Raw genomic sequence first — 7793 nt, 5'->3', positions numbered from 1 at the left:
AGATGCCTGATTTTAATCCTGGCATCACAAGTAAAAACTGCATTTTGTCCGTGTTACTTTTGAAAATCCCTTTCATCATCTTGAAATATTTGTTTAGAAATTTCATTCCAGAATTCAAGTATTACTTTACAGCTTGTTGGATCTTCCTGTTTCATGCCTACAATTTTGCTCTTGTGTAGTACAGAGCACTACACATGATCTCATGTAGATGGCAGTAATATTAATTCTCTTTCCGTCTTTATTGGCTTACATTTCTCTATGGATCTTACTTTATAAATTTGTTCTTCAAAGATCTATCCACTTTCCTGGTACTTAAGAACTTTGGGGTTGCTTGCTTGTTTATCTTTAATGGCAGAGAATCCCTCTAAATCATTCATAAAACTTTCCAAAAGTTTGCCTGCATGTATCATCTGATTCAACTTTGCTTGTTTTCACACCGTGGGAAGTCAGGGAAAATGAAACTTAGAGCACTCATGCTCAGATACACGTCCCTGCCTAGAATTATCACCTGTGTTATTTTTAATTTTTTATATTCATACTCATTTTAGTTCCTGCTCTCTCTTTAATAGCATACAGAATTGAATTTAAGACCAGAGCCCCTATGATTTGATTTCTCTATGAACAAAAATGATTTTTTTAGACATCATAGGATGTTTCCCACAATGTTGAAGTAAGAAAGCAAAGGAGCCTAGAGTGGGGAGTGGAGGCAGAGATAGGACTTTTCAAGCACTCATATAAAAATCAGAAGAAAAATTATTTTGGAAGCAACAACCCCAAGGACACTGTATTCAAAAAGCTATCTGAACCACACATTACATACAACAACATTGCCAGTGATAAGCTGACAGGAAAAAGAGTTGGCTTCTATTGGTGAAGGGCATTGATTTCAGAAAGAATTCTGCCTGTGTAAGAATGTCGGAACAAGCTCTCAGTTGGAAATATCTTGGCTTACTGAACCTTTGGGAGACTTAACCATTCATCATAAAGTCAATGTAAATTTTTCTGTGGCTCAGCATTTTGTCAATTAACTTTCAAGTTAAGAGATTCTGCATTACCACCAAAATACCATAGGCTGACTCCTGACTCCAGCTCATTAGAATCTTTTTCCAAAATATATAACTATACTTTTGAACGGATACCAAGAATTCTATATTTATAAATCTGATGGTGATAATGTCCAGATAAGTATGCCCACAATTTCAAGGTAATAAATGGAATTAAACAAATGTATAGAGAGAAGGAGTCAGAGTAATTAGGTTTTTGCTTGTCATTGAAATTCTCTGGCTGGTTTATTTCCCTTTTGTGCTATTTTTGGGATTTTTTCACTGCATTATTCAGATACCAAATTGTGGTAATAAACAGATGACATCATCCAGGAGCTGAGTTTACTCAATTTCAGACACATCAAAGAGTCACAACCAGTTTTTAAAAGCAGATCTGAATTGCTAACCAGCCCCAGAGTCTCAAATGGAATTTGGACTAATTTTTTCATTAGCAAGATAAGCCCAGGTGAATCTCCCTTATATACACTTTACACAGTTCAAACCAAGCTAATGCTTTCTCTGCCTTAGCACAAACTGATAAAGTCTAGAAGTTTCAGAAAATAAATACATGTTTGTGAGTATGTATATATATAATGCAAAATACTGTATAAAGTCTACGCATAAACAGTAAAAGTAAATCTAGCATATGTTTTTTAAAATTATGGTGAACTCCTGTGTACTTCATTAGACAAGAGGGTCAAATTTTATTTTTTTGAACTAAGAACTTCCGGTTAACCATAGCATATTAAACACAACATTATCGCTACTATCTTCTGCAATGCCTCTTAGAATTCTGAAATGCCTCTAGGAATTCTGAAATGCCTCTTTAGTAAAAGAGAATGAGAGGGGGCGCCTGGGTGGCTCAGTGGGTTAAGCCGCTGCCTTCGGCTCAGGTCATGATCTCAGGGTCCTGGGATCGAGTCCCACATCGGGCTCTCTCCTCAGCAGGGAGCCTGCTTCCCTTCCTCTCTCTCTGCCTGCCTCTCTGCTTACTTGTGATCTCTCTCTGTCAAATTAATAAATGAAATCTTAAAAAAAAAAAAAAAAGAGAATGAGAGGAAATGGTAGTTAAACTAGAGGTGATGACAAACTTTGGAAAAAGGAAATATATGGATGAGGGTGACTTAAAATGGAGTTTCTCAAACTTGTTGCTCATTAAAATAACCTTCTGAATATCAAATTAAGCTATGACAAAAATGGACTATATCCTATTAGAATTCATGAGGACTCTGCCCCCACGAGCTTTGTTAACAACCCTGACCACGTGGATATGGCAGACACAGCTCTTGCCAAGGTGTTAGGCACTGTGATTCACTGGTTAGGTCAGTGGCCTTTTGAATTACATCTAGCAAGCTTTGAGTCTCTTTCTGGCTTTTTAAAGCTATGTCTTTTTACCAAGTTGCTTTGATTCTGCAAGCTTTGGTTTCTCCATGGGTTAAATTTAGAATATTACAGGATTGTTACAGAGGTTAAATAATTGCATGTTTGCAAACATTTGGCATATTCCTGACTCAGAGTTAAAATTTGGTAAAGGCTATTTCATTGTTTTACAATTAACTGCACGTTTTATTTTCTTTGATGGTACATTCCTTGGTTATTACCAAAATAGGTAAAAGAAATGAGATGATTAAATTAGAAAATAATTAAGGTTTATATAATCTAATTTATTCCAATCTTAAACAAAAATAAAACCTAAAGGGTACAGTATAAAATGTATATTATCAACTTCAATGAAAATCCTCCTAAATGCTGAATTCCTCAACACTTGCACTTACTTGATCAATGAATTAAGATGGTACTGAAATTATTTAAATAATATATCCACTGGAGTTTTGATACAAAGTATAACCATACACTGAGAGTCAACTAAAAACCAGTCCGTCACAAAAAGTTTATTCTTTTTAAATTTTTAAAAAGATTTTATTTATTTTAGAGAGAGAAAAGAAAGGGACAGAGTGTGCACATGCATATGAGTGGGGAGAGGATCAAGGGAGAGGGAGAAGCAGACTCCCTGTTGAGCAAGAAGCCTGACATGGGACTCAATCCCAGGACCCTGAGACCATGACCTGAGCTAAAGGCAGATGTTTAGCTGACTGAACCACCAAGGCACCCCGTGAAAAGTTTTTTAAATTTACTGAAATTTGCAAAAGTACACGGGCACCATTTTCAGCTAACATAGCCATTAAAAGTATTATGGTCATTCAAAGATCTGGGTCCCCTTTCTTAGGAACACAACCAAAGAGTTGAGTATCTCACATACTGTTCTGTAGGAATATACTGACAATAAGAAAAAATAATATTTTCTTTCTTTCAATTGTTAGAATCGAGTCTGCTCTCTTGACCAATATTAACATTCCCATTATTATGAGGTGCAGTCACCAGATGGCCCTATCCTTCATCTTAATCATTTTTATTAACCTATAGGGAAAAGAGTGAACTAATGGGATAGTCCAAACACAGTATTCCAAAGGTTTATAACTACAACGTCAGTGTGTTTCATTCATGGAATTTATTAGCTGTGAAAACTCTGACACTAGGTTTCTCAAGGCCAAGATTATATGAGATACGGAAAATGGAAGGGAAATTGGCTCTTCTCTAACACTCTGCAGTCTGGCTCAGTTCTGGGGAACTCCTTGGACCCACTGCCACTGTTATGAGTTTTGAATCAGTAACACTGTCTTCCTACCAGATACCAGGCAGAATTTTTCAAAATCTCTGAGGAAAGACAAAGCAGAAAATGGCCATAAAAAAGTAAAGCTGAAATGATACATTTTAGTTGTGAAAGAACAAGCTTGCTGGTGAAGCACTTTTGTTCATACATCCATTAATCATAGCACAAAACTTGGAGCATCAGTTTTATTCAGCGGCTTTAATTAGAAAAGACATATTCCTATTAAGGTTTACCCTTATGAATACTGAATTTTAAGCTAGTATGAATCATGATTTAGCGTTTTAACTAAGAAAAAAAGGTCTTAAAGGGATCCGTGTTGGTTATATTAGCAGCCCATTTCTTAGTTTTCAAATGTGATCCAAGTTACATAACGTAGAAAAGACACTTCTCTTTCTCTTTTTCAACTGAAGTACAACAGCCTACCTAAATATTCTTTCTTCAGCTACAAAACTAAGCCAGGTTTATAGTATTATCTTTTAATGCTTCATACATACAGTTAATATTCTCATCAGTCCACCTTTTATTTTTCTAGGATAAATAACTTTTACCTTTAAAAATGTATTTTCTTATTTTTAAGACTCATCTTGTCAAATTCCTTTTCGTGTATTTGGCTTCATTCACCAGAAGTGTTCTCCTTAAAGCCATATTTGCCAGTTTATAAAAGTGGTATATATATCATTTGATTTTCCTGTTTCTATTTTTATCCTTAAGACTAAACTGGCAAGTTCTTAGGAGTCTGAAGAGTATATCCCTAAACATAGGTTGAGAATATATGGAGGGGACTGAAAGGTTAAAAATATCAACCACTAACTTCTATCAAAAATATTATATTCAGAGATGAGAGCACTTATGCACTTATGTCTACTGAAGATCTTTTTTTTTTAAGATTTTATTTATTTATTTTACAGAGATCACAAGTAGGCAGAGAGGCAGGTGGGGGGGTGGGGAAGGGGTGGTGAAGCAGGCTCCCCGCTGAGCAGAGAGCCCAATGAGGGGCTCCATCCCAGGATCTTGAGATCATGACCTGAACCGAAGGCAGAGGCTTAACCACCAAGCCACCTAGGGACCCCATGCTGAAGATTTTCCATGAAGCACATTTTCTCAACACATTAGCCAATCATACTACTGGAGAAGAGAAATGTCTAAGAGATTGGGCTTTTACTCCCAACACTTCACATTTCATTGTTTCCTCAGGATCACCAAGACATTTGTTTCTCCATTCAAAAGTAAATTCTCAATCTTCTTCCAACTAGACAGATCAGCAATACTCGGTACAGAGGATAACTTTTTTTAAAAATTGTATATAACTGTAAATATCTTAAGTATATAGCTTGGTAAATTTTGACAGCTATAGGCACCCAAAACAAAACACAGACCATTTCCATCACCCAGAAAGTTCCTCTGTGTCCCATTTTGGTCATTCCCCACACCCTTAGAGGCAGCGACTTTCTGACCTCAGTTACCATAGGTTACCATGCCAGAGATTACTTCTTGTATTCCATAAAAACAGTATGATTCAACAAGAATGTGTGTGTGTATAGTTTCTTTTGCTAAACATTGTTTTTTGAGATTCCACATCATAATTTGTTCACTCATTCTTTTGGAGTATTTGCTTTGTTTCTGCTCTTTAGTTATAATGATTAAGGATGCTATGAACATTCTTGCAAACATTTTTCTTGGGACTTTTTTAAAACTACATTAAAAATTAAAAAAAAAAATTTTTAAGATTTTATTTATTCATTTGACAGAGAGATCACAGGCAGGCCGAGAAAGAGGAAGAAGCAGGCTCCCTGCTGAGCAGAGAGCCCAATGTGGGGCTCGATCCCAGGACCCTGAGATCATGACCTGAGCCAAAAGCAGAGGCCTAACCCACTAAGCCACCCAGGCGCCACTAAAATTTTTTTTTAAACTACATTCAAAATAAGTTGCACTATGCTGCAGAAACATACTTTTTTCTTTTTGTACTGCTTGAAATTTGTTGACATTCTTGGCTGTGTAGATTGGTATCTTTTATCACTGTTGGAATATCTTGGCTGTTATTTCCTTAAATATATTTTTCTATACCATTCTTTTCTCAAGTTTACTGGGACTTCAATTACATGTTAGACTATTTTATATTGTCTCACAGAATTGTTCTTTTCTTTTTTTTTCCCCATTTTCCCCCCATTTGTGTTTCTCTTTGGGTATGTTCTATTGACCTTTCAAGTTCACGGATCCTCTCTTCTAGTTCACTTGCTTTTATGCTCATCTGATGAATTTTTTTTTCTTTCAATTGCAGCAACTGAAAATCCATCCCTTTATGTGTGTGGTCTATCTTCTCTGGTAGATTCTTAAAGCATTTTTATCAGAGTTGTGTTGAAGTTCCTTTCTGATAATTATAACATCTGGGCTATCTGCATCTACTCCTATTTACTGTTTCCTCTTAGGACCATGGATAACTTTTTTTTTTTTTTTGCTTTTTTTGGTATAAAAGAATGTTAGAGACTAAAGTGAGTAATATTCAGCTCCAGAAAGTGGCATACCCTTTCTTCTATCAGACTGCTAGAGTAGCTAAGTACATCTTAACTGTAGTTAGGCCGGCTCTGAGTTTTGGTACAGCCTTACTTTAATATTTTCATGGTCAACTCAGGATACTTCCTTTCAGCAAGTCATTGGTGAGATTTCAGATAGCTCTTATTCCCTCACAGAATTCCAAGCAATGGGAAACTTCCTTCTGCCTTACAGTCAGGCTGCCAGCTTTTAGGGTCTCATGGTATTCTCTTTGCTCTCCATTCCTGTCTCCAAATTGCTGCATCTCATATATGTCTCAGCCTTCTGACCCTTTAACCAGCCTTCAGAAGGTGGTTTATCATGTATGGTATCTCAGAGTACTTTGGTGACCTTTCACTCTACCTACTTTCTAGTCCCAAACTTTGGTGGATGAAAGCCCAGAGTGACTCAGGTGTATTTCTCTCTGCTATATTACCATGATCCCAGCTTGCAGAGGATGGCTGCCTTGAACTTGGGAGAGTGTTCAGCAGGGTTCTCTCTCACCCATCCTTCCATGCTCTGGTCTTAAGCATACTATCCACTCACTTTACAAAGGTCCACTGGAACCTGGTGATCAGTAGATATATACCTGCTTTTGGTGAGAGTCCTCAGAATTCTAGTCTTACATGCTATGTGGCAAAAAAGCATCTATTAAAAGTTCAGTTCATTTATTCTTACTGGCATTTATGGCATTTTTTTCCCATTCTCACTGCTCTTCCAGTTTAAAAAAAAAACTAGGCCTTTTTTGTCCTATGAGGAGCTCATCACTTTTTAAAATTGAATTAATTTTTGTTTATTGCCAAACTTTCTGTTGGGTTTTTAAAAATCTATGACTTTGGTAGCTCATCTAGTTCATTTTGGTTAAGATGGAAGGGTCTTTTACAACTTTCTTCATTACAGCCAGAGGTAGAAGTCCTCTTACCTCTCTGATATACTCTCCATCTTTGACTTCTAGGATACCACATGATCTCAATTTTCTTTTTCACTTAGTGATTGCTCCTTCTTAGAACCTGCTGCTGGTTTCTTCCCTTCAATTTTTTTTTTTTTTAGATTTTATTTATTTGTCAGAGAGAGAGAGGGAGAGAGAGCAAGCACAGGCAGACAGAATGGCAGGCAGAGGCAGAGGGAGAGGCAGGCTCCCTGCTGAGCAAGGAGCCCGATGTGGGACTCAATCCTAGGACGCTGGGATCATGACCTGAGCCGAAGGCAGCTGCTTAACCAACTGAGCCACCCAGGCATCCCTTCCCTTCAATTTTTTAATGCTGAAGTATTTGTGGGCTTGGGTCCTTTATTCTTGATTTTCTCTTTACACTCACTCCTTAGGTGATCTCATCTAGTCTCATAGCTAAAACATTCCATCTATATGCTAACAAACCACAATTTTATAATTTTAGCCCTTTTTTAAGTCTCAAATCCCAAACTTGTATACCCAATTGCCTACTAACACCCACACTTGAACATATATTAGAGATTTCAAATTCAACATCTCCCTTTCCTATAACAATACCTCATATTCAGATTTCCTCATCTCAGTTGTTAACTCCATCACT

Source organism: Mustela putorius, unplaced genomic scaffold, assembly GCF_011764305.1.
Source record: "Mustela putorius furo isolate JIRA1106 unplaced genomic scaffold, ASM1176430v1.1 tig00003834_pilon_pilon_pilon, whole genome shotgun sequence".
Lineage (NCBI taxonomy): Eukaryota > Metazoa > Chordata > Mammalia > Carnivora > Mustelidae > Mustela > Mustela putorius.
This window is presented reverse-complemented; position numbering follows the sequence as displayed.